The sequence below is a fragment of the Megascapheus bottae genome, chromosome 24 (assembly GCF_031878675.1).
Source record: "Megascapheus bottae isolate mThoBot1 chromosome 24, mThoBot2.hap1, whole genome shotgun sequence".
NCBI classification, from domain to species: domain Eukaryota; kingdom Metazoa; phylum Chordata; class Mammalia; order Rodentia; family Geomyidae; genus Megascapheus; species Megascapheus bottae.
Window position 1 is genome coordinate 26,402,180 of NC_143532.1, and position 27,334 is coordinate 26,429,513.

Below are 27,334 nucleotides of genomic sequence, written 5' to 3' on the forward strand. Positions count from 1 at the left end.
CCTTCCTTTCTCTCTTTCTTTCTTCCTTCCTTTCTTTTTTTGCCAGTCCTGGGGCTTGAACTCAGGGCCTGAGCACTGTCCTTGGGCTTTCCTCAAGGCTAGTGTTCTACTCCTTGAGCCACAGGGCCACTTCCAGCTTTTCTATGTATGTAGTACCAAGGAATGGAACCCAGGTCTTTGTGTAGGCTAGGCAAGCACTCTACCACTAGGCCAAACTCCCAGCCCTGTCCCTCCATTTCTGTGCTTCCTTTTCCCTTTCCCAAACAGGTAAACTTACATATAAGACAAAAGGTATAGAAACAAAAAACAGCAACAAAAGAAAAAAAAGCAAAATAACAAAAAAATCCTCATTTCCGTTTCTTGGAGTTCATTTTGGTAGACATCCTATCATATCATATGATCATATGCACATGGCTATTGACTTCCGTGATCCTCTCCTAAGAAGATTCTCCTTTGGTCTCTCTGTGTGAATGTTCAGAGTCCCCTATCATTTTTTAGGTCCAAGTTCTATGTTTTATCTTCTACCATACAATGTGTTTAGTTAGAGATTTAGAGGCACATTCCAGTTACAAGTTGGGGAAACCATGCAAACTATGTTTCCTTGGATCTGGCTTACTTTATTTAATACAATTTTTCCAGGTCTTTCAATTTCCTTGCAAATGATGAAATATCATTCTTTCTGATGGAAGCATAGAATTCCATTGTACATAAATACTACTTTTTGCCAGTCCTGGGTCTTGAACTCAGGACTTGAGCACTGTCCTTGGGCTTTCTCAAGGCCAGTGCTCTATCACTTGAGCCACAGAACCATTTCTGGCTTTTTTTCTATGTATGTGGTACCAATGAATCAAACCTGGGTCTTCGTGCTTGCTAGGCAAGCATTCTACCACTAGGCTCAACTCCCAGCCCAAATATCACATTTTTTTCATATATTTTTATTGTAATTAATAGAAGGGTTTTATTATATTCACCAGATAGAAGGTGCATTAATTCACATACATTGATACCCTTTCACATGTCTTGGTCCCCATTGCCCTCCCCCCTACCCCCACTCTTCATCTTGTTTTCCCCCTTCCCTATCAAATTTCAAATAACCAAATACAAATATATCCAATATATCACATAACAAAGTGAGATACTGTAACAATATGAGATAACCAAGGGACAGCAAAAGAGATGAGAGATATAACAGTACATTAAGGACAACAATCACTCATTATATGGCTTTTGTTTCTATATCCTAGAGGTCCTTTCTATGGCTTTTGTTTCTATATCCTAGAGCTCCTTTCATTTACCGTTGTACTGTATGGCCTTATGTATCTAGGTTTTGCTCTATTGCAGATCTCTGCTCGGAGAGCCCAAGGTTTCTACTGATTATGACAAATGAGGGAAACCATTGAGCCTATGTTCCTTTGAGTCTGGCTTACTTCACTTAATATGATTTTTTCTAAGTCTTTCCATTTCCTAACAAATGGGGCGATGTCATTCTTTCTGACAGCAGCATAGAATTCCATTGTGTACAAATACCACATCTTGTTGATCCACTCATCAACTGAGGGACCTCTGGGTTGGTTCCATATCTTTGCTATGGTAAATAGTGCTGCAATGAACATCGTTGTGCTAGTGGATTTACTATGTCCTTGTTTCTGGACAATTGGGTAAATGCCAAGTAATGGAATTGCTGGGTCATAGGGGAGTTCTATGTTTAGTCTTTTGAGGAACTGCCATAGTGCTTACCATAGTGGTTGAACGAGTTTGCACTCCCACCAACAGTGTAGTAGTGATCCCTCCTGGCCACATCCCCTCCAGCATCTGTTGTTATTAGATTTCTTGATCCTGGCCATTCTAACTGGAGTGAGGTGGAATCTTAGAGTTGTTTTGATTTGCATTTCTTTTATGACCAGAGATGTTGAGCATTTCTTCATGTGTCTATAGGCCCAAATACCACATTTTTGATCCATTCGTCCACTGAGGAACATCTAGGCTGATTCCACATTTTAGCTATAGTAAACAATGCTGCAATAAATATGATTGTGCTGGTAGTTTTCTTATATCTTTTTTTGTAGTCTATTGGATACATACCCAGGAATAGAATCGCTGGATCATAGAGAAGCTCCATGTTTAGTCTTTTTAGGAACACCATACTGCTTTCTATGGCATACATTTTATAATAGTAATTTTTTTTGTCATTCATGGGGCTTGAACCTGGGCCTGGGCACTGTTCTTGAGCTCTTCAGCTCTAGGATACCACCCTGCCCCTGGGCCTGGGAGTTGTTCCTGAGCTCATCAGCTTAAGGCTACCACCCTACCCCTTGAACCATAACCCCACTTCCCATTTTCTAGTGATTAGTTGGAGATAAGAGTCTCAGGTTCTTTTGTGCCTGGGCTGGCTTTGAACCTTGATCCTCAGACCTCAGCCTCCTGAGTAGCTAGGATTACAGATGTGAGCCACCACGCCTGGCTTATAATAGTAATTTTTAAAGCTAGGCAGAAATGACCAGGCTTTGTATGATTCCATTTACATGAAATGTCCAGAATAGTCAGATTTATATTGGAACAAAATAGATTAGTGGTTGACTGGGGTGGAAGTAGGAAGGCAGGATGAAAGGTAATTTCTAATACATATGGAGTTCCTATTTGGTGTGATGAAAATGGATGGTAATGACTACCATGTGATTCTGTGAACCTAACAGAAACCATTGGATTGTATACTTTGGAAGAGCCAGCTGGGAATGTAAAAGCCCATAAGACGTGGAGGCCTTAAGTCCAAACTCCAGAACTAGTGTGTCCCACCCTCCTAAAAAAGATTAAATGTGATTATGTACTAAGTGAGTTATATTTCAATAAAACTTTTCACACACACACACACACACACATACACACACATATACACACACCAAAAAAGAGACCTCCTCCGAGCTCTGGTGGCTCCGACCTGTAGTCCTAGTTACTTGGAAGGCTGATATCTGAGGATCAACCTGAGGATCAAGGTTCAAAGCCAGCAGACAAATTTGAAACTCTTATCACCAATTAACCAGGAAAATGTCCAAGGCAGAGGTATGGTTAAAGTGGTATAGCACCAGCCTTGAGCAAAAATGCCAAAACCCTAAGTACACACACACACTCACACAGAATCTTCATGGCTGGATGGACATGTCTTATCCCTAATTCCTATGGGTTATAGTGTTCTAGTTTTTTAAAGCGATCATCAGAATAGCATTATTAAAATGAGAACATGTGCATCAAATTAAATTAAAACATAAAAAGATGAATTACAAAAATTTGCGTGTATTTTATGAACAAGGATGAGTGGCTTTGATTGCATTTGGCAGAAAATTTATTTAAGGAGATGCAGAGAGAAAATATCGTTCTAGCTTTAATGTAGTCTTGTTAAATAGCCTTACTGATAGATTACTCACCCAGTCTTTTCACTCATTGGAGCTCCTCAATTGAGTTTTAACAACCCAGTAGTTGCAGCATATGCAACACAGCACCCTAACCGATTTTAGGATATTTTATTCACCCTTAGAAGAAATCTCAGACCTCCCAATATTCAAGCTTCTCTCTCTTCCAAGCCCTCCCCTAGCCGTAGGCAGCTTTCTGTTTATCACAGTTTTGCCTACTCAGGACATTTGACAAAAATGGAGTCATGTAATATGTGGTCTTTTGTGACCCACTTTTTGCCTTAGCATATTCTCAAGGTTTATCTGCTTTTGAATCCAGCAGTGCTTTATTCATCTTGGTTGATGAATAATATTCCAGTGTTTGGGTAAACCACATTTTATTTATCCATGCATCAGCAGAGGGATGTGGAGGTTGTTTACATGATTTGGCTGTTATGAGTAATGCATCTAAGACAGCATTCATGTTTCTGTGAACATATGCTATTATTTTATGGTGTACCCATAGCCACTCAACTGCTCTATCATATAGGAGCTCCGCCACCTCCCATCCCTTTTTATCTGATGCTCAGGCTTGACCTCAGGGCCTAGTGTTCACTCAGCCAGTTTGTGTGCTTATGGCTGGCACATGTGCCACACTTCCAATCCAGCTTTTTGCTAATTAATTGAAGACAGAATGTCTCAGACTTCTCTGAGTTTTAGTCTTCCAAACTCCCAGTCCCCTGGCCCATTTTTTAACCTTCAAGTACTTATAGAAAAGGCTCTTGGGGCCAGGAGTTTGGCCTAGTGGTAGAGTACTTGCCTAGCATGCACGAAGACCCGGGTTCTATTGCTCGATACCACATACATGGAAAAGCCAGAAGTGGTGCTGTGGCTCAAGTGGTAGAGCTCCAGCCTTGAGAAAGCCCAAGGACAGTGGTCAGGCCCTGAGTTCAAGCCCCAGGACCAGCAAAACAAAGAAAAAGGCTCTTAACAAATCCATCTATATGTACAATACATTTCTATCAGGGTCACCCATTTCTTTGTTGTCCTCCAACTATGAAAGACAACTCCATCCATACCTTAAATTACATGATTCAATTTTCACATGTGACATTGTATTTAATGACTATTCACTCAGCCTTCCCCTTTCTACTTATCTACCTTCCTCCCCTTGGCCTCCCTCTTCCCTCTGACAAATCATGTTTCAACTTCCTAGTATTCATTTTGATAAATTGCTAGCTGTTATACCATTTTGGATCTTCCCCTGAGTATACCATGCTTTAGTCATTTATATATATATATATATATATATATATATATATGCATAAGGATCTGTATTTTTTCCAGTCCTGGGCTTGAGCTCAGGGCCTTGGCACTGTCCTTGGACTTTCTCAAGGCTAGAGCTCTACCACTTGAGCCCCAGCACCACTTCAGGCTTTTTTCTATGTATATGGTACCGAGGAATTGAACCCAGGTCTTCATGCATGCTAGGCAAGCACTCTACCAGTAGGCTGAACTCCCAGCTCAGGATCTGTATGTTTTTATATGTATTTACAATTTAGATATACTTCCACATATTAGAGAAGACATGTTTGCTTTGTCTTTCTAAACTTAATATTTTTTTTTTTTGCTACTCCTAGGGCTTGAACTCAGTGCCTGGGCACTGTCCCTGAGCCTCTATACTCTAGGCACAAAAGCACTCTACTATTTGAGCTACAATTCCACTTCTGGATTTTTGTATTTGGTGGTTAATTAAAGATAAGAGTCTCAGGGAGTTTCTTGTCTCAACTGGCTTTGAACTGTGATCCTCAGATCTCAGTCTCCTGAGTAGCTAGGATCACAGGCATGAGCCACTAGCTCCTGTCACCTGCCATTAAAGCCTTGCTCAGACTTCTTAGAATCTTCTCTCAGCAGGGATTCCATGCCACTCTGTGATTCCATACCACTCTGTGATAACCTAGATCAGACTTGCTTGCAACAAGAATGTTCGGGTCTTTCATGGCTCTTGTTCTACCTTTATTTCCTTAAAAATTGTTTTAGCCCCTGCTAAAGACAAGTCTCTTTAACATGAATTAGAAGGACTGATCTGTCTTCACTTCCTTCACTTTCTATTTACTGTTCCCACCAAGGCTCCCAAGGAGCCAATAAAACTTAAAAATAACAACCAAGTAATTTCTTCCCAATGATCTCATTGAAAATCCCATGAAGAGGGTACAGTTAGCACTTCTGTTCTGCAGATGAAGAAGCTGAGCCTAGACAGATTTAGTAACCTGCCTGGGCCATAGTCAGTAAGTGGCAGTCATAGTTAACCAATACAGCGTGTGTGCGTGCGTGCGTGCGTGCGTGCGTGTGTGTGTGTGTGTGTGTGTGTGTGTGTGTACTGGGACTTGAATTCAGGGCCTTGATGCTGTCCCTTAGCTTTTGTTTTCCTCAAAGCTAGTGTTCTACCACTTGAGCCACAGTTCTTCTTTCAGCTTTTTGATGGTTAATCCGACCTTACAGTCTCACAGACTTTCCTGTTTGGGTTGGCTTTTAACTTTGATTCTTAGATGTCAGCCACTTGAGTAGTTAGAATCACAGATATGAGCCACTGGTACACAGCTACCAATATATTTTTCACTCTTAAAATGCCAGTTTTCATTTTTTCACTGTTTCCTACTCTTTGTGCTCCCCATTCTTTGCAGTTGTATTTTCCTCCATTAGTTTTTTTGAAATGGTGTCTCTATGTAGTCCAGGCTGGCCTCAAACTCAAGATCCTCTTTCCTCTGTCTCTCAAGTATAGGGATTATAGCTGTGTACCACATGTCTTTCTTTTATTTCTCTCCTCCTAATAAACTTCCCACCTTGCCTGGCTAACTCTATTCATAATTAGATTATTTCCTAAAATATCAGCTCCTCTAGAAGCTTTCCTGGATTCCCCACTCAGATTCCTGCTCAGCTATTGCTCCACGCATATCATCCACTGCTTAGTGCCCCAGCACTTTGTTGGTAATTGTTTCTTGCCCGTAGTGGGAAGTTCTTGAGAGCCTGGAAACATGCTGGACAGGTTTGTGTGAATAGAGTTTTCTAATACCTGACCCAGATCAGGGCCTTACTGCACATTTGAGATGAATGGATATGGCAGTGAGCTTTGCAAAGCTTTGGATCAGCCTGGATGGCAGAAATCAAGTAAGTTTTCATATAAGTTTATGTGTTGAGCGAGGCATGCTAGCTCACACCTGTAATCCTAGCTACTCAGGAGGCTGGATCTGAGGATAATGGTTCAAAAGCCAGCCTGGGCACTAAAGTCTGTGAGACTCTTATTTCCATTAACCACCAGAAAACCTAAAGTGATGCTGTGACTCAAAGGGTAGGTCAGTAGCCTTGAGCTGAAGAGCTCAGGGACAATGCCCAGGCCCAGAATTCAAGCTCCACAACTGACAAAAAAAAAAAAAAAAGATTATGTATTGGCAATGTGAGTTATAGAGGAAAGAGAAAGGAGACAGAAGCCAGGTGGCTCATACCTGTATGAGTCCTCATTATTTAGGAAGCTGAGGTCTGAGGATCAAGGTTCAAAGGCAACCCCAGACAGGAAAGTCATGAGGTTCTTATTTCCAAGTAACCACCAAAAAGCCAAAAGTAGAGCTGTGGCTCAAGTGGTAGAGCACCAGCCTTGAGCAAAAAGCTGGGAGCTGGGAGCTCATTCTCTAATCCTAGCTACTCAGGAAGCTGAGATCTGAGGACTGCAATTTGAAGCCAGCTGCGATCAGGAAAGTCTATAAGACTCTTGTATCCAATTAATCAACAAAATGCCAGAAATTTAAGCTCCAGTACCAACACACACACACACACGCACGCACGCACGCACACGCACGCACGCGCGCGCACACACACACCTTTGCCCCCAAAAGAGACAAAACCTGAGATCTGAGATCCTGTAATATTGGTATCACTCATTCCTACCAGTTTTTACATGTGCACATTTTTTAAATTTACTTTTGCAAGCAGGACACCATGCTACAAGGGCTAAGAGGAAAGGGTGATGTGTATCCATGTCATTTGCTCTTCTAGAAAGAAGATGGTAGTTGAAAGTGTCTTGGGAGAATACAGGACAAGTACAAAGGTGTCTGAGCAGAAACCTTTACTCCCTTAGAAACTGTTGGGATTTTGTTTGTGTATTTATTGTTACTTTGGGCCAACTTGACCATTATTGAGATGCTGGGTTTTACAAATGAACTTAAGAAGTTGGGATCATTGGGTATGACCTGCCTGTCTTGCCTCTCCAGAAGGCAGTCCTGGCAAGTGGCTAAGGCCATTCTGACTGGCAGCCTTCTTCTACTCATGGTGTTCGGTTCCTACATCTTGGAATTTCAGGCTCATCAAGGGCACGGTGTCTCCAGTGAGGCGTGTGTCAACAACCACAGCATCTTAGGGGAAGATGAACCACTTTAGGATGTTAGATCCAGGAGGGACTCTCCACTCTGTTGTGCTTGTTTAGGAGTTTGCACTATTGTTGGTGTATTTTTATTTTTTATTAGATACCATAGTTGTACAGGGAGGCTTTCATTGTGACATCGTTACATGGCTATACAATAGATCCAGAGAAAACTCATTCCCTCCCCCCACCTTTCTTACAGTAACTGCCACAACTTTTATTGTTGTATAGTCATGCATTCAAATAAACTGCATCACATTCACTCCTTTTATTAGCCCTTCCCTCTTCCACTGGTGTTCATTTTCCATTCTGAGCCTATTTTACTTTATTGTCACTTATTATTGTTAATATACATTAACTGCACAAAGAATTTTCACGGGGCCAGGAGTGTGACCTAGTGGTAGAATGCTTACCTAGCATGGATGAAGCCCTAAGTTCGAGTCCTTGGAACCACATACACAGAAAAAACTGGAAGTGGTACTGTGGCTCAAAGTGGTAGAGCACTAGCCTTGAACAGAAGAGCTCAGGGATAGTATCCAGGCCTTGAGTTCAAGCCCCAGACCAACAAAAAAAAAAAAGAAAATGATAATGTCAAAGGAAAACATAGAGAACAATTCAGAAATGTACAAGCTCCCAGTGAACCACCATGCTCCTGGCCTAATGCCAGGTGGTTAAGTGAAGATGAGTCTCATGACCTTTCCTGCCCGGGCTGGCTTTGAACCCTGATCCTCAGATCTCAGCTTCTTGAGTAGCTAAGGGTTACAGGTTTGAGCCACTGGCACCCAGATTCTTTTGTCTATATTTTATTAGTGTATATTATTCATACAAGAGGGTTTTATTATGATACATCTACACAATTCACTGTATAGTGAAAATCAACTGACCTCACCTCCTCTGTTACTTTCCCCCACCTTTTTCCTTTGTTTATTTGTTTGCTTATGCTAGTCTTGGGGCTCAAACTCTGGGCTTAGGTGCTTCCTTGAGCTCTTTTTTGCTCAAGGCTAGCACTCTACTTACTACTTGAGCCACAGCACCACTTCTGACTTTTTCTGTGATTAATAGGATAAGAGTCTCATAGACTTTCCTGCCTGGGTTGGCTTAGAACCGTGATCCTCAGATCTCAGCCTCCTATGTAGCTAGGATTACAAATGTGAGTCACCAGCACCCAACCTATTTTTAATAGCTTTAAGTAATTGTACACAGGGTTTCAATTCACCCTGTTATGTGAATACTATATCTTGATCAAGGTCACCTTTTCATCATTCCTCATCTCTCCCCAACCAATCCCTCTCATACTCCCTTCTTAAAAGCAATTTCAACAGGTTTCAATGTTCTATGTCATAAACTTCTTACACACATTCTAAACTTTACTTCTGATTTTTTCTCCTACTTCATCCTGAATGTGAGTATGTCCAAAGTGTGCCACGTCTCTTAGTTTGGGTTGCTACGACCAAGGACCAAAGGCTTACCAAAAAACCCCCAGAAATTTCATTTCTCACAGTCCTGGAGCCAGTATGTCTGGATTCGGCAAGGGCTCTCTTCTTATGGCAAGTGATTTCTCCTTTCATTCCATGTGGGATAGAAGGCCAAAAGAGGGTTCTGGAGTCTCTTTTATATAAGAAAGTAATCTTTTATATAAGAGATGAAACTACTTTCATGAGGTTCCATTCTTAAGACCTCATCACCTCCCAAAGGCCCCACCTCCTAATATCACACTGCGACTGGGCTCTCAACCCATGGATTTCAGGGCAGGGGCATCATTGCGTGGTCCTTGACCCCATCTCAGTGAATAGTAGTCACCTGTTGCTCAAGCCTAATTATGAGGTATTTTGATCTTTCTGTAACCACCAATCCACAGCCAGTCCTAGAGATTTCATCTTTAGAATGTTCCCCTCTTTTCTCCACCACATAATCGCCTCTGTCTCTTGCCTGGATCACTGTGCAGTCTCTCACTAGTCTCCTTGAGTTGTTCCTGCCTCTCCCAGAATGTCCCTATCTAGATACAAACCTAATCACTCGATGGCTTGAACTCTGTGTTGACTCTGATTAACTAGAAGATACTTTCTCTGAACAGCTCATCTCATTAGCCCTGAATATCTAACTGGTGCAAATATCTAAGTGTCAGCCAACCAAGTGCCCGCTGTTCATGCTTATAATCCTAGCTAGGCTGGGATCTGAGGATCACACTTTGAAGCCAGCCCAGGGAGTAAAGTCTATGAGATTCTAAACTCCAACGAACTACCAAAATGGCAGAAATGTGTGGTTCAAGTGGTGAAGTGCCAGTCCTGAGCAAAAGGTTAAGGGACCATGCTCAGGCCCTGAGTTGAAGTCCCACTACAAGTGTAGATCAAATGCATGCATACATACATTCATACAATTGTTAGCAAATGCATACGTTGCTTTATTCTAATGAACCCAGATTTGAAGACTGGCAGGTGGCTGGGTATAGGCTGACTCTGTGTACTATTTGGGAATGGGCAATTTTCTGAGGTGGGCCAAATTACTTTGGTTGCTAGGTAACAATTCAAATTTGGTGGGAAAATTGGCCCAGGCAAGGATTGTGCAATTCTGTCCTTGCCTTGTCTACTTCCAGCTATTTCCATCCGCGGAGGGAGGCTGCCTCGTGGCTGGCTAAGGTGTCACGTGTGTGGCTTTACATTGGTAATTAACATTTAGGAGGTGTAGAGGGATGTCACCAAATTTTGTGTGAGTGCCAGGCAAGGGGCAAGACTAGACAGGGGAGACTCTTGTCTCATCTTGTGAGTACATCCCATTTCTTGGAAGTCATCCACTCTTGAGCTCTGAAAGATCCCTAAGGAAAGCAGTTCACTGATGGCTAGGGCATTAATGAGGGGGAGGGGATAATGTGGAGGCAGCTGGCTCTGCAGGCCTATGCAAGCATTGCTCAAGCAAGGGTATCATGACCCTCGGCCTACTTCTGCTTTGTTGCTGCATGTTAGGTAATTAGAATGTGCAGCAGCTTAGCTGACTCACAAAAGTAAATGATAAGCCATCTCTCTCCATAGTAGGGCCAGACAGGGATTTGAGCCTACTTTTAGAAGCTACTGAGTGATGCTCCTTTAGAGTATCTCAGGCCATCATGAAGGTGTATCCCTATAGCCAGTACGTTTGCTCATCTCTTTTATTAAAAGGAGAAGGATGCTGGGTGCTGATGGCTCCCACCTGTAATCCTTGTTACTCAGGAGATTGAGATCTGAAGATCATGGTTTGAAGCCAGTCCTGGTAGGACTCATCTGTGAGACTCTCATCAATTAACCAGCAAAGAATATGGAAGTCAAGTTGTGGCTCAGATGATAGAGTGCTAGCCTTGGGTGAAAAAGCTGAGCTGAGAATCAGCTCCAAGGTTCTAAGTTCAAGCCCCAGGACCAGATAAAAGAAGAAAAGGGAAGGAAGGAGGGTGGGAAGACAGACAGGAGGGAAGAAGGAAGGGAGGAAGGAAGGAAGGAAGGAAATGAAGAAAGGGTGCTATGGCTCAAGTGGTAGAGTGTTAGCCTTGAAAAAGCTCCAGGACAGTACTTAGGCCCTGAGTTCAAGCCCCAGGCCAATTCTTAGGGTTCCTAAAGTAGCACCTGCAATTTGGCCTAGTGGTAAAGTGCTTGCTTAGCATGCACGAAGAGCTGGGTTTGATTCCTCAGGTATCACATGCAAGTGGAAAAGCAGCAAAACTGGGAGATGAACAGCAAAAGTACCCATTGCTTTTCCAATGAGTGCTAATGCATCAGTCTTATTTACATGAAGTTTTTCCTGGTCCAGGGGACTATACTGAGTTACTAATAGTTGTAGCTTCATGTGTTCTATTTGCAAACTGATAAAGCAGATCTAGGATACAAACACCAAACAGCAGTGCTAGAAGAATCACAAGGAGGGGCCCAGCTAAGGGGCGGAAGCTGTATGTCCAACTCCAGGTGTTATTTTAGAAGCCCCCCAAACTGGCCAATTTTTGTCGTCTTTTGGATATCCCTTTTCCCCCATTAGTCCTTGGGCTTGAACTCAGGGCCTGAGCACTGTCCTGGAGCTTTTCCAAGACTAGCACTCTACCACTTGAGCCACAGCACCACTTCTGACTTCTTCTGTGTATGTGGTACTGAGGAATTGAACCCAGGCTGCATGCATGCTAGGCAAGCACACTACCACTAGGCCACACTCTGGGTTCTAGCTATCCTTTTTTTTTTTTTTTTTTTTTTTTTTTTTTTTTTTTTTAAGTTGCTGGGCCATATCTGTAAGTCTGACTTGTTTGTATAAAAATAGTACTCCTTACAAAGGAAGAGACAGAGCCCCCTTCTTCCTGGCAAGTTGAGTGGGTGACTCCTCTTCCTCTTTTTCTCTAGAGCTGCCAGATTGTTCCAAGTAACACAGCTCTGGAGAGGTCAGTTAAAATTGTGACAGTTCTCTTCTCTAGTGCAGTTTTACTAGAGCACAACACATGTATTTTTATGCATTTGCTTTCTTAGCTTAATCCTATCAAACCAATCCCAGTGGGTCAGAGGGAAGGGGCCTTACAGATACCAAAGAGGAAAGTAACAGTCCGTGCCAGGTGAGTCTGGGGAGTCTCAAACAACAGAAGCCTCCCCATTTTTCTAGCCCTTAGTTGAAGTCATATTTTGGGGTCCAATCTTGGGGGTCAAAACATACAGTTTTATCTTTTAACTCGTAGATCAACCATTTGTTATACTGACGTTGGGTTGTCTTTACAGAACAGGAAATAGTATGAGCAACAAACAAATGTCCTGATCTAGTGGTGTATACACAGTCCAGTCATAGTGATTATTATCAATAATCTGCTCCAAAAGGGTATTTTTCAGTTTTTGTCATGCGTGGATTGGTCAGTCCAGGAGTGAACAAAGCAGGGCTGTTGTCTCACTCTTTCCTCCAGCTGATTTGCAGGTCTTCCTGGTGAACTTCCACATGCCAAGCCTTTGGCTCCTCTGAGACAGCTGCTCTCTTAATGCCCGCAGGGTGGACCCATGGGGTGACTGGTACCTGTAAGCTCTTGACATCCACTTACATCGCCATAGGATGGCAGGCTGACCAGGTCAGCTGATGCTTCTCTGCATTTTTCCCTTCTGAGACTTTCTCTGACTGCTGTCGGGATATTGGGGCGTTGAGCTCTGGGTCTGGCTACTTCCTGCTGAATGGGGGCGGTGAAGGGAACCCATGACAGCTGCCAGGGGAGACTCAGGGGAATTGAGAGACCTCTAGGCAGGTGTAGAGATGTTATTCAAAGTTTTTATATCCGTGATCACTTATAGTTTGACTTGATCTAGGTGAGAGAGCACAAATTTTGTTAGTAATTTAAACACACAGGGCCCACGCATGAGGAATATATATATATATATATATATATATATATATATATGAGCAGTCTTATTCGTAGCTTCCCGCATGGCAGGAGCCAATTAGTTAGCAGAAGACAAGATTTTGTTTTCAAACCTCAGAACTTAGGTGGGTCTGCAAAAACTGCTCCCTTAACCAGTTGACCTGTTGGAGGATGAAATCTACTTGTTAGTAGCAGGTAAGAGGGGATAAGGATCATGGAGTTATATATAGCTAGTTCTGCCTGTTCAAAGGTACCTGACACTGTACAGTATTGGTTAAATTTGCTACTGTTATATAATTGTCAACTGTTCTGTAGGTGCAAGTATAAGCATCAATATAATATTATATATATATATTGATATATCAATATATGTCAATAATGAGGTGACAGCTTTTTTTTTTTTTTTGCCTGGGGCTTGAAATCAGGGCCTGAGTACTGTCTTTGGGCTTTATACCACTTGAGCTACAGCATCATTTCTGGCTTTTTTCTGTGTATGTGGTACTGAGGAATTGAATCCAGGGTTTCATGCATGCTAGGCAAGCACTCTTATCACTAAGCCATGCTCCCGGCACAATTTCCCTTTTTCATTTTTATTTTTATTTTTTGCCAGGCCTGAGCCTGGGCTCTATCCCTGAGCTTTGTTTTTCTTTTTTGGTACTGGGGGGTCGAACCATTGCTCTTAGTAGGCAAATACTTTGCCACTAAGCTACATCCCAGCCGTTAGTACTCTACTACTTGAGCCATACCATGGTACCACTTCTGTTGTTTTCTGAGTACTTTTTCGGAGACAAGAGTCTTACGATTTTCTTGCCCAGGCTGGCTTTGAACCTCCATCCTCAATCCCAGCCTCCTGAGTACATGAGCTTCCTGAGTACATGCCTACGGGCATGAGCAATGGGCACTTTGCTTTCTTTTTTTTTTTCTTTTTCTTTTTTTGGTTGGGTGTGGGGCCTGAACTCTAGGCCTGGGCGCTATTCCTGAGCTCTTCGGCTCAAGGCTAGCACCCTACCCCTGGAGCCACAGCATCACTACCCCTTTTCTAGTGGTTAATTGGAGACAAGAGTCTCACGATCTTTAGTTCCCAGGATGACTTTGAACCCTGATCCTCAGATCTCAGCCTCCTGCGTAGCTAGGATTACAGGTGTGAGGCACCATGCCGAGCCCAAGGCTTTCTTTTTAGTCCTCTGAGTCATAGTTTCTTAACAGTGAGAAAACATATCCAAGTATTATTAAGGTAAGTCACATATTATGGCTTAAGAGCTAACTGGCCCATAGTCTAGATGCCCAGGCATGCTTAGGGTATAATCAAGGCAGTTCTCACACATTTAACTCTGGGGCTATAAGTAACAAACTGAACCATCTCTTGAATGTTGGAAAAGTAAAGCTCTCCTTCTAAGAAGCTGTGTATGCCCATACATGAGAAGGGGTATTGGAGTTTTTCTTGGTGCTATAGAAATAGCAGGTGACAAAAAGGTGAGGTGTAAGATCCTGCCCAGTTAGAAGGTAGACAGGTATAGGCATTAAATAGGCACGATTATGGACTGTTTTATGTTGACCATTTAGGATTTGACAGCATCCCCTCTTATCTGAGCAGCTTTTTCCAACTTCCTCTGGATGGTCCCTTGAACCAGGAAGAGCTTTGCTGTGGTGGGTCAGGTAGATCTCTCTCCTTATTTCTAGGATAATCCTAGCTGGCATTTTTTTTTTTTTTGCTAGTCCTGGGTTTGGGCTAAGGTCCTGAGCTTTGTTCTTGTGTTTCCTCAAGGCTAGAGCTCTACCACTTGAGCCACAGCACCACTTTTGGCATTTTTTTCTATGTATGTGGTACCAAGGAATTGAACCCGGGTGTTCATGCATGCTAGGCCAAACTCTCAGCCCCTAGCTGGCATTTTTGCTCATTGCTAGAATAAAGTGTCCCAGTCCAGTTCCACCTTGAGGAGGAAGGGGTGAGTCTGTGCCAATAAGCTCCTTTGTTTCCAACTTAAATAAGGAAGATACCAATAAACAGTTCCCAAGAAAGGCTTATTCCGGGCCTATTAAGAAAAAAAGTTAGGCTGGGTGCCAGTAGCTCATGCCTGTAATCCTAGCTACTCAGAAGGATGAGATTTGGTTTGAAGTCAGCCTAGGCAGGAAAGGAAAGTCCATAAGACTCTTATCTCCAATTAAGCACAAAAACAAAACAAAACAACAAAAACCTAAAAACTGGAAGTGGGGATATGGCTCAAAGCGATTAGAGTATCTAGCCTTGAAAGGAAAAAAAGCCCAGGGATCGTGCCCAGGCCCAGAGTTCAAACCCATGAAAGACAAGATTAAATAAATGAATAAATAGAATTAAGTTTGACCAATAAGCACTTGTAAGAATCATTTACCCTCTGTGTTGCAGAGGTTTAAATCTGTAATGGCAAAAGAGTAGGCATGATGCAAATTTGAAACAGTAAGTGATTAAACAATTTAGTTATTTCCATAACACTTCAGATACTAATTATGATTAGCAGTATCATCTATGTCACTAAGCCTTTCTGATTACAATGAGGAACACATGGACCCAGCCTGCTAGCTATGGTAATGTTCGCTTGGTATCCTTTCCAGTTTTTTGTTTGTTTGTTTGTTTTGCTAGCCCTGGGGCTTGAACTCAGGGCCTGTGCACTGTCCTTGGGCTTTTTTTCCTCAAGGCTAGCACTCTGCCTCTTGAGCCACAGCACCATTTCTGGCCTTTTCTATGTATGTGGTACTGAGGAATCGAATCTGGATCTTCATGCATGCTAGACAAGCACTCTACCACTAGGCTAAACTCCCGGCCCTCCTTTCTAGTTTTGTATCCAAGGTGGCTTATATTCTTTGGGAACAGAAATATTACACAATAACAATTAGCATTTTCCTTTAATATGCTTATTGAAAAGGTAGATCATCTGAAAGACCTTGACGTAAACATTAAACCCTTAAATGAACTTTAGCTTAGTTGTTACTCAGCAGGGTTTTTTGTTGTTGTTTTTGTTTTGTTTTGTTTTGTTTTACCAGTCCTGTGTTTTGAACTCAGGACCTGGGTACTATCCCTGAGCTTCTTTGTGTGGGGGGGGGGAGTGTCATGGGGCTTGAACTCAGCCTGGGCGCTGTCCCTGAGCTCTTCAGCTCAAGGCTACCACCCTACTCTTGAGCCAAGCCCCACTTCCCGTTTTTCTAGAGGTTAATTGGAGTCTCAGATCCTTTTGTGCCCTGGATGGCTTTGAACCTTGATTCTCAGATCTCTGCCTCCTGAGCAGCTAGGATTACAGGTGTGACCCACCTTGTCTGGCTCCCCGAGCTTCTTTTGCTCAAGTCTAGTGCTCTACCACTTAGGCAACAACATCACTTCTGACTTTTTTGATAATTTATAGGCAATAAAGAGTCTCACAGACTTTCCTGCCAAGCAATTAATTTGATAAATGGACATTAAAAAATAAGTTATTGGTTTTACATCAGAGTATTAATTTTGACCTTTGGATAAAAATCTTTTGGTCAGTTTATAAAACTATAAACTCTATCTTATAAAACTCAAGACATACATCCTTTGCTACTTTCTTAAACATTTTGAGGTTTGTTTTAATTTTTCCTTTTTAAATTTTGGAACAAACATCTAAGACAAGTTTTACCTTTTAAATCCTTTGTTAACTAAAGGGAATCATTTTTTTTGTTTTGTTTTGTTTTTCCAATTCTCTTTCTAAAGCCTTTATTAACTTCCTTTTTTCTTTATAATTTCTTATCTCCTTACCAATTTTCCCCTTTAATTTTCCATTTAGAACGAACTCTTAGAAAACCTTTGAACTCAAATAATATAGTAGCTTTTTGTTTTGTTTTGTTTGCCAGTGCTGGCTTAAACTCAGGGCCTGGGCACTGTCCTTGGGCCATTGCACCATTTTTGCCTTTTTCTTTTTCCTTTTTTTCTTTTTGCCAGTCCTGGGGCTTGAACGCAAGACCTGAGCACTGTCCTTGGACTTTCTCAAGGCTAGAGCTCTACCACTTGAGCCACAGCACCACTTCTGGCTTTTTCTACGGATGTGGTACCGAGGAATCAAACCTGGGTCTTTGTGCATGCTAGGCAAGCACTCTACCACCTAAGCCAAACTCCTGGCCTGACTTTTTTTGTTCCAGTTCTGGGGCTTGAATTCAAGGCCTGGCCACTACTGACACTAAGCTTCTGTGCTCAATGCCACTTTAAACCACAGTTCAACTTCTGGCTTTTTTGATGCTTAATTGGAGTAAAGCATCTTATAGACTTTTTTTGCCCAGCCTAACTTCAAACCGTGCTCCTCAAATCTTAGTCTCCTGAGTAGATAGGATTATAAGGCGTGAACCAATATGCTTACAAATTTTTAAAGATGGATGTAACCAATGTTAGAAAAAAATCCTGTCAACAACAGATTCTCTTTTCTTAAACAGATAGTCAAGAACCATTTTTGAGGCATGGCTCAGGTGGGTAGAGTGCTAGCCAATGAGCCAAAGCATCAGGTTTGTGTTTGAGTCTCCACTGAACAAAAAAAAAAAAAAAAAAAACCAGAAAAAAAACACCTGACTTCCAGAAAAACTTTGTTGGGGCTCAAGCCTTTATATTAAGATATGATTTGACCTTTGAACATTCCCTCAGAGGGTCTTTTTTTTAAGAAATGGGAGAAGCCTTTACTTTTTGGATTGTAATTTGTAGTGCCCCTCCCCCCTTAGGCCATATTTCCTGAAGACAACTTTAAACATTTCTGTGGGGATCCTTCTGGTATCATCCTACATACTCAATCACCGTAGCTGGAGATCTCCTGTGTACCCCTGAGAAAATACAACAACACCCATCTGTGGAGATTTTCAGGAACTCAGACTGCTGGGTTCCTTCTGTGAAAAGGGAATGAGAATGAGGGACCAGTGGGGGTGTCCCCTGGGCAATTCAATTCTTAATCATAAGTCTAAGACTGAATTTTTAATTCTTCCATGGACCCACTCAGTTTTTTGGGGGTTTTTAATAGGTAGTTTGAGGTCATACACATGTCCTACAGTCTAACTATTCCCAGGCCAACTCACATTCTAATTGTGATTGGCTAATGAAGCTGGAGGAAGATTTGAATCTCTGGTGCTGGCACAGAGGGAGAAGAGACAAACAAAAGACTGGGCAGATGCATGGGTACCGGGGAGGGGGGGGGCTCTCTCCTTTGGAAATCTTTGTGTAAGCGTTGGTTGGCTCTTTAGGCTTCTTTGTGTGGACTGTGAAAACTCCTGCTCTGGTCCTTTTTGTAGGTGCAGAATTAAGAGCTGGTGGGGCAGGGTTGGTAAATGGAGCCAGGAGACAATATAGAGGAACTATTTGAGTGTATTGGGATTCCTATTGCAACCAGACAGATGCCCCTAACAGTAGGTGAGTCTAGAGTACCTACAGAGGGTCTTTGATCCTGAACGTGGGCAATTTTAATTCACACAGCACGCACAATCTGGGGGGGGGGAGGGGGTGGAGAGACATTTTGAGTCCATAGTCTCTTGAGAATCCATTTTTGAAATGTTTAAGCATATACATGCCCACACAGCCTAGGGCTGCATGCAGGTTTTGAAGCGCGTCCACCCACCCATTGTGGTCAAAAGTATTCCATAAGTCAACCAAGGCTTTGAGTGCCCCTTCAAGTGAAGACACCACTTGTATCCTCCCTGGTGGGTCCCCCACAAACCCCCAGGCTAGTCAGAGGTCCTATTATGGGATGTGAATCACTGTTATGCCTCATGAAATCACCACGAAACTGCAGGTTAGGGCTAACTCCGCCTCAGTGAAGGCGCCTTAAACTCCAACTTAAGACTCGAGTGAATCAGGCAAATCATTCACACAGAGGTTTAGTTCCTCTTCCATTTGAGGCGCCCTAAGTTGGTGGCTCTGTGAAGAGAAGTACAAAACCAAAGGGCTCTCAGTGAAGAGGAGCCCTAAACTAAAGTGCTACTGGTAAATAGAACCCCTGAACCAAAGGGCTTTTGGTGAAAAAATGTTGTAACCAGAGGGCTCTGGATGAAGAGAAGTTCTGAACCAACCTGGTGATATCTTCATCCAGACTCCTCTGAGGTTACTGGCCATCTCCAGAGGCCTTTTGATGAAGGGTTCTCAGTGAAGAGAAGCCCTGAGTCTTGAGGGGGGTGGTCTTGTTGAAGAACAGTTCTGAACCAGAGGATTCTTGGTTAGAGAAGCTGTGAACCAATCTGGACATTACTTGTTCACCAGAATACCATGGGGCTACTGTGCTTCTCATCTTGAGAGGCCTCGTTGTGAAGAGAAGTCGTGACCCAGAGCTCTCAATGAAGTGAGACACTGCCACAAAGGGTTCTCAAGAAAATTACTATTGGTGAAGAGAAATCCTGAACCAAAAGGCTCTCAGTGAAGAGAGGCCCTGAACCAACCTGGAGATCATGTCTTCCTTCACCGGGAAAACCACTGGGCCACTGGATGTCTCAGAAGACATTTTGGTGAGGAGAATCTCTGAACCTTAGGGGCTCTCTGTAAACACAAGCCCTAATCCAGTGGGTCCTCAATGAAGTAAAACCCTCCTCCAAAGGCCTCTCATTAAAGGGAAGCCATGAACTAACCTGGATTTCCCACCTACTCCCTCAATGCTATCAGGCTACTGGTACCTCAGGAGCCTTTTGGGGAAGGCTTTTGATGAAGTGAAGCCCTGAAACAAAGAGCTCTGGGTGAAGAGAAGTCCTGAATCAACCTGAAGACTACCTCTTCACCTGAAGTACTTTTGTACCATGGGGCATCTTGGGAGGATTTTTGGTGAAGGGCAGCTCTGAGCCAACATTCTCTTGATGAACAGAAGAGCTGAACCTGAGGTTTCTCAGTGATGAAAAACCCCTCATAAACCTCGAGACTGCATCTTCAAAACGGCTCTCAGGGAAGGAACACTCCGAACCAAAGCTCTCTTGATGAAGAGAAGCCCTGAACCAGAGAGAGGTAGTTCACAAGAAGCCCTGAATCAAAGGGCACTTGGTAAAGATAAGTCCTGAACAACCATGCTCTCTGTCAAGAGAAGCCCTAAACCTGGAGAATGCATTTTCACCTGGAGAACCACTGGTCTATAGGCCGCCTGTGAGGGCTCTCTGTGAAGGAAAGCTCTGAACTTAAGGTCTCTTGGTAAAGAAAAGTCCTGTACCATACAGCTCTCGGTGAAGAGAAGTCCTGAACCAGTGTTCTTGCTGAAGAGAAGCCATGAGTCCGAGAATTTTCAGTGGAGAGAACCCTGAACAAACCTGGAGACAGCATCTTCACCCAGAGTAGTGTTGAAATATGAGGCCTCTCCAGAGGGCTCTCGGGGGAGGGAAGCTCTGAACCAGAAGGAGCTCGATGAAGAGAAGCCCTGAACCAACCTGGAAATGGAATCTTCACCAGGACTACCACTGGGCTATCTTGGGAGGCCTCACAATGAAGAGAACACCTGCAACAAAAAGCTCTCTGTGAGGAGAAGGCCTTACCCAAAGGGCTCATAGTGAAGACAAGTCCTGAACCAAAGTGCCACTCAGTGCAAAGAATCCCTAACCCAGAGAGCTCTAGATGAAGAGAAGCCTGGACCTAACCTGGATCCTACATCTCCACCTGGATTATCACTAGACTACAGGGGTTCCTGGGAGAGTTCTTGGTGAAGAGAAACTCTGAACCAAAGATTTGCAGGTCCTATACCAAAGGGCTCTTGGTGAAGGGAAGCCCTTAACTAACCTGGAAAATACCCTTACACCCAGAATGTCATCAATCCACACAACATCTTGGGAGCGCTCTTGGTGAAGGGAAGCTACGAACCAAAGGTCTCTCCATGAAAAGAAGTCCTGTACCAAAGTGCTCTCGGTGAAGAGAAGTCCTGAACTAACCTGGAGACTGCATCATCACCCAGAGTGATGTTGGACTATGGAGCCTTTCCTGAGGGCTCTGGGTGAAAGGAAGCTCTGAACTATAGGTCTCTAGAGAAAGACAGACCCTGAACCAGAGGGATCTCTGTGAAGACAAGCCCTAAACCAAAAGGATCTGGGTGAAGAGAAGCCCTGAACCAGAAGGCTCTTGATGAAGTGAAACCCTGAACTAACCTGGAGATTGCATCTTCACTCAAAGTGCTGCAGGTCGATGGGGCATCTCCAGAGGGCTCTGAATGTAAAGAAGCTCTGAACCAGAGGGATCTCGATGAAAAGAAACCTTCCACTGGAAGGGTCTTGGTGAAAGGAAGACCTAAGGCAAAGGGCTTTCAGTGAGAAGAAACCTGGAACTTACCTAAAGATCATGTCTTCACCAGGAATACCATTGGATGACTCTGAAGAGGCCTTAATTGAAGAGAAACCCTGACACAGAAAGCTCTTTGTCAAAAGAAGCCCTAACCCAGGGGGCTCTTGATGAAGACAAGTCCTGAATTAAACTAGACACTACACCTTTACCCAGAGTACTACTGGATGATGGAGCTTCTTGTGCAGACTCTTGGTGAAGAGAAGCCCTGTTGATAGCAAAGGGCTCTCGGTGAAGAGAGTCCTGAACCAGAAGGTTCTTAGTGAACTAAGATGGCTTTCTCTGTAAAGGGAAGGAAACCTGAAGCAACCTGGAGAATGCATCTTCACCTGCAATACCTCAGTCTCTACAGTGTTTCAGGAGGTGCTTGGTTAAAAGAAGCCCTGAACCAAAGGGTTCTTAGTGAAGGCTCTAACCCAGAGTGCTCTTGCTTAAGAGAAGCCCTAAATCTGAGGGGGTCTCAGTGAAGAGAAGCCTCAAACCAAAGTTTTATGAGTAAAGAGAATCCCAAACCAGAAGGCTCTTCATGAAGAGAAGCCCTGAACCAACTTGGAAACACAATCTTTGCCTGGAATACTCTGGGAAGACTTAGAAGCACTCTTGGTGAAGGCCAGCTCTGAACCAAAGTTCTTTTGATGGAGAGAAGCTCCGAACTAACCCAGAGTACCACTGGACCGTGGGTTCTCAGTGAAGGGAACCCCTGAACTTAAGAGTAAAGATAAGTTCTAAACAAGATGGTTCTCAGTGAAGACAGTCTGGAACCAACAGATTCTTAGTGAGGAGAAGTCTGGAAGTAACCTGAAGACATCTTCACCTGGAAAACCCTTGGACTATGGGGCATCATCCCCTTGAGTGAAGAGGGGCTCTTAACCATATGTCTCTGGATGAAGAGAAACCAGAGGAATCCCAGTGAAAATAAGTTAAGAGGGTTTTTGCTGGCGAGATACCCTGATTAAATATTCACCAGGAATACCATCAGGCTACTTGGTATCTTGTGAGACTTCCCATTGATGAGAAGCTCTGAACCCCAAAGCTCTCTGTGAAAAGTCTTAACCCAGGGGCTCTCAGTCAGGACCCGAATCAAAGAGCACACAGTACAAAAAAATCTGTAATCTCCAAAGAGAACTAACCTGGACACATATCTTCACCCAGGGAGCCACTGGCCTATGGGGTATCTCTGGAGGGCTCTTGGTGAAGAGAGGCTCTGTACCAAAGTTATCTCAGGGAAGAGAGGTCCTCACCCAAAAGGCTCTTAGAAGCACTGAACCAAAGGGTTCTTAGTGAAGAGAAGCTTTCAAATGGAGATCTCTTAGTGAAGCATGGTCCTTAAAGCATGAAGAGAAGCCCACAACCAGAGGCATCTCCATGAAGAGAAACCCTGAGCCTGAAATGTCTTGATGAAGAGAAGGCCTAAACCAAAGGGTTCTCAGTGAACAGTCCTAAACTGTCTCAGTGAGGAGAAGATCTGAACTAATATGAGCTCTGGTATTCACCTGGAGTACCACTGGACCCTGAGGCATCTCCAGAGGGGCTCTCAGTGAAGGGAATCCCTGAGTCAACCTGGATATTTCATCTTTACCCAGAATACTGGAGTTACTGGGCATTTCAGAAGGTGATCAAGCGCCCCTGGTATCCTGACCATAGCCTTACTTTCCCTAGGGACTTACCAAGTCTGGATGAGTTGCCAGGAGAATTGGTCCACTTCTGCTTGGAGTCTGGTTGGAGCAAGTGTGCCTGAGGATTGGAATTCAGGGGTGAAGGAAGACACTGAAAACCATCCTTTCCTGCTCCAGTGAAAGTCTATTGCTGGCCTGTGGCTCAAGGGGCCAAAACAGTTCCATTCTTGCTGGGGCCTCCAGAAATGTTGCAGAAAACAGGCTGCTGAGAAACCAAGCAACTAAAAGTAGGAGAACTTGGGTTTATTCTATGCTGGCAAACCAGTTAAGTTCCCACTCAAAATTCTGGACTGAGAAGAGCAGGGTAACAGAGTTTGTAAAGGGTAACGCAAGGGAGTCAGATCACAAAGGCTAATAGTAAAGTGAGAACGCTGGCAGTGGCAGTGCAGGAAGTTTGTGGCAGGAAGCCTGTTAACAGAAACAGAAACAGTTGGCTAGCTTTTCCTCAAGTGAGGTCTTTGAAATGGGTTCTGGACTTAACTCCAGCGCAACTAGGAAATTTCTATTTCTTGAGGCCCATTGAGGCCCAGGCCTACTATGGGTATTTTTTCCAGTTTGCACACACACATATACATATACACACATTTACATCCATAGACACACACAGATTTTTTTGAACACAGTGATTTGAGCATCTTAAACACTCTTACTCTAAGCTACATTGTCACCTCAGAATAAATTTTGGGAGCTGTACCAGGGTTAAAGTCGGGTCCTTTCTCATTCGCTTTACTTGTTTGACTGGCACCACACCTCCATCCTGGTTGTGAGCATGTGCATGCGTGCGTGTGTACTAAATGGGGCTTGAGCTCAGGGCTTCTTTCTCTAGCTTAGTGTTATTCTCAAGGCTGGCACTCTATCACTGAATGATATCTCCACTTCCAGCTTTTTTGCTGGTTAATTGAATATAAGAGTCTGGAAGATTTGTGTGCCTGGCCAGGCTTCAAACTACAGTCCTCAAATCTCAGCATTTGGAGTAGCTAGGATTACAGGCAAGAACAACAGCACCCAGCTTCCATCCCTGCTTTTTTGCTTGTTACCTTGGAGATGAAGTCTTACAGATTTTTTTTTCTTTCGAGGTGGGTTTTGAACTTCAATCTTCTGCATCTTATCCTCCTGAGTAGTTAGGATTTCAAATGTAAGCCATCAACATCTGGCTCTGAACAAATTTAAACAAACAAAATTCAAACTTCTTTTTTTTAACCAGTACCATTACTGATACCTGCTTACCCCACCCCACTCCAAAAAGAATAAAGAAATTTTTGCTTTTTCTTAAGTTGGAGAGAAGGGATAAATATCTGAAAAAATGTTTACCAGACCCTGAATTTTTATTTTTATTTAGTACTGGAAGCTTACTTTTCTGGCATTATAATGGATTACAGAATAATTTTAGTATTCAAAAATCTTTGTAGCATAACATCCTTGCTAAGCATTTTTAAATAATAACAATATACTTGTGTATGTCATGGGAACAGAAATCTATACTCCCTCCCCAACCAGGGTCTGTCAGGATTGTGGGCCCCGAACCAGCAGAGGGGATTGATGACACAGGTGCACAGACAGGTAGTAACAGTAACTGCTTTACTAGTTTTCTGTTTTGTGAGGACAGGTTTTTTTGTGCTACAAAGCTTATAAACATTGCAATAATAGTGAGGTCCTGACGGGTACACTCTGTATAGTGTGAGACAGCTAATAAAACTCCTGTCATTGTTCTACCCGGAAGTGGCATAGAATTCAGACTTGCTGTAGCTCTGTGCTGCCCCTTTCAGAAAAGCCTGAGTGCCACAAAAGAAACTTAATATGGGCATTAAGATCTATCAATGGGCCAGGCACGATGGCTCACACCTGTAATCCTAGCTCCTCAAGAGGCTGAGATCTGAGGATTGTGGTTCAAAGCCAGCCCAGGCACTAAAGTCCATGAGACTCTTATCTCCAATGAAGCACCAGCACTGGTGCTGTGGCTCAAGGGGTAGGGTGCTAACCTTGAGCTGAAAAGCTCAGGAGCAATGCCCAGGCCCAGAGTTCAAGTCCTCGACATTAAAAAAAAAAAAAAGGATCACTGAGTGTGGGCTAAAGGTGGGCTAGAGAATACTTACCTAGTAACACAAGGCCTGAATTAAAATCTCAGTACTGTGGCCTGCTGGGAGGGTGATTTCTGTTTCCATTCTACATACTTGTATATCATTATTATTCTTGTATATTTACCTCTTTGATTTTATAATAAAAAGATTTTTAATGCAGGCACTAGTGGCTCACACCTGAAATCATAGCTACTTAGGAGGCTGGGATCTGAGGACTGCAGTTCAAAGCCAGCCCAAGGCCAGGATTTGGCCTAGTGGTAGAGTACTTGCCTAGCATGCACGAAGACCCGGGTTTGATTCCTCGATACCACAAACATAGAAAAAGTTGGAAGTGGTGCTGTGGCAGCTCTAGCCTTGAGGAAAGCCCAAGGACAGTGCTCAGGCCCTGAGTTCAAGCCCCGGGACTGACAAAAAAAAAATCTTTAAAAGCCAGCCCAAGCAGGGAATCCTGTGAGACTATTATCTCCAATCAACCACCAAAAATTAGAATTACCACTGTGGGTCAAGAGGTAGAGCAACAGTCTTGAGAAGAAAGCAATTCAGGGGAGCCGGGAGTTTAGCCTAGTGGTAGAGTGCTTGCCTAGCAGGCACGAAGACCCGGGTTCAATTCCTTGGTACCACATACAAAGAAAAAAGCCAGAAATAGTGCTGTGGCTCAAGTGGTAGAGCCCAAGAACAGTGTCCAGGCCCTGAATTCAAGGCCCAAGACTGACAATAAATAAATAGATAAATAAATAAATAAGGGGTTGGGAGTTTAGCCTAGTGGAACTTGCCTTAACATGCATGAAGACTGGGGCTCGATTCCTCGCTACCACATACGTAGAAAAAAGCCAGAAGTGGTGCTATGACTCAAGTGGCAGAGTGCTAGCCTTGAGAAAGCCCAAGGACAGTGCTCAGGCCCTGAGTTCAGGCCCCACAACTGGCAAAAAAAAAAACAAAAAAACAGACTTTTAGTCAGGAATTAGTGGCTAATACCTATAGTCCCAGCATCTACTTAGGAGCTAGTAGCTAATGTCTATAGTCCTTGGTACTGAGGAAGCTGAGATCTAAGGATTGTGGTTCAAAGCCAGCCTGGGCAAAAAGTTATGGGACTCTCATTTCCACTTAACCAGCAAAAGGCTAGAAGTGGTAGAATACCAGCAGTGAGTAGAAAAAGGCACGTGAAAGAGCAAGGTCTGAGTTCAAGCTCTAGAACGAACACACCAAAAAAAATATTAAAATACTGAAATAATGTATAATTCTTTATAATACCCAAAGTAAATTCTAAAGAATACATAGGGACATGATAAACTATGCAGGTCTCTGGTCATTCACACACAGAGAGATCAAAGGATGATGCTCTTAGGAGAGAGACACAATGCCTTTACGCAGTTTATCATAACAAATAATGTTTATTGCTGGGTGCAGTGGCTCACACCTGTAATCCTAGCTACTCAGGAGGCTTGGTTCAAAGCCAGCCCGGGCACTAAATTCCATGAGACTCTTATTTCCAACTAACCAACAGAAAACCAGAAGTGGCTCTGTGGCTCAAGTGGTAGGGTGGTAGCCTTGAGTTAAAGAATTTAGGGACAACACCCAAGCCCAGAGTTCAAGTCCCACAACCGATAAAAATAAATAATATTTATTGAAATGAACTCCAGGGAACTGCAACAAGAGACTTTTTTCCTTTGTTACTGTTTTTCTTTCTTTTCCTTTTGTCTTCTTTGTTCTTTTATTTGTCTTTAGAAGAAGATGGGGGGCACAGAAATAGAGGGACAAAGAGTAAACAAATGCACCAATGGTACTCTCTAGACACCATGTTGAAAATGAATTAAACAACTTGTGGGTGGGGATGAGAGGGAAAACCTGGGAGAGGACATGGGAAGGGGTGACTGTTCAAAAAGAAATGAACTCTATCTAACTTATGTAACTGCAACTCCTCTGTGCCTCTACAATAACAACCAAAATTCATTAACAAAGTTAACACAAAAAGTAATTAATTAAAAATTGGGGGTCTAGTTTTTTAAGTAATATGAAAGCGTTTAGTGTTTTTTAGCTCATGGGCAGGCTAACCAGTTATTCAGAAGACATGAACCCACAAACTCTGAACCCACATGTGTGCATCACGGCAAATAATCACAAAATTCCTGGATAATCAGGACAAATCACTTTCAAAAACTACCAACAACTCAGGGAAGGATGTGAGTGA

At 43.1% G+C, this 27,334-nt stretch overlaps 1 long non-coding RNA gene across 2 annotated transcripts; it reads right to left on the reverse strand.

The window, feature by feature from the left end:
• Positions 1–12,006: 12,006 nt before the first annotated feature.
• LOC150047165 (uncharacterized) lies at positions 12,007–24,183 on the reverse strand. Of its 2 annotated transcripts, XR_016539566.1 has the most exons (4): positions 24,106–24,183; positions 23,060–23,476; positions 13,249–13,296; positions 12,007–13,078 (listed from the first exon to the last, which is right to left on the reverse strand). It is a non-coding gene; the product is annotated as an uncharacterized LOC150047165 (long non-coding RNA). The 2 variants fall into 2 exon arrangements; XR_016539565.1 differs by having other exon boundaries at positions 12,007–13,296.
• Between the last annotated feature and the right edge of the window lie 3,151 nt (positions 24,184–27,334).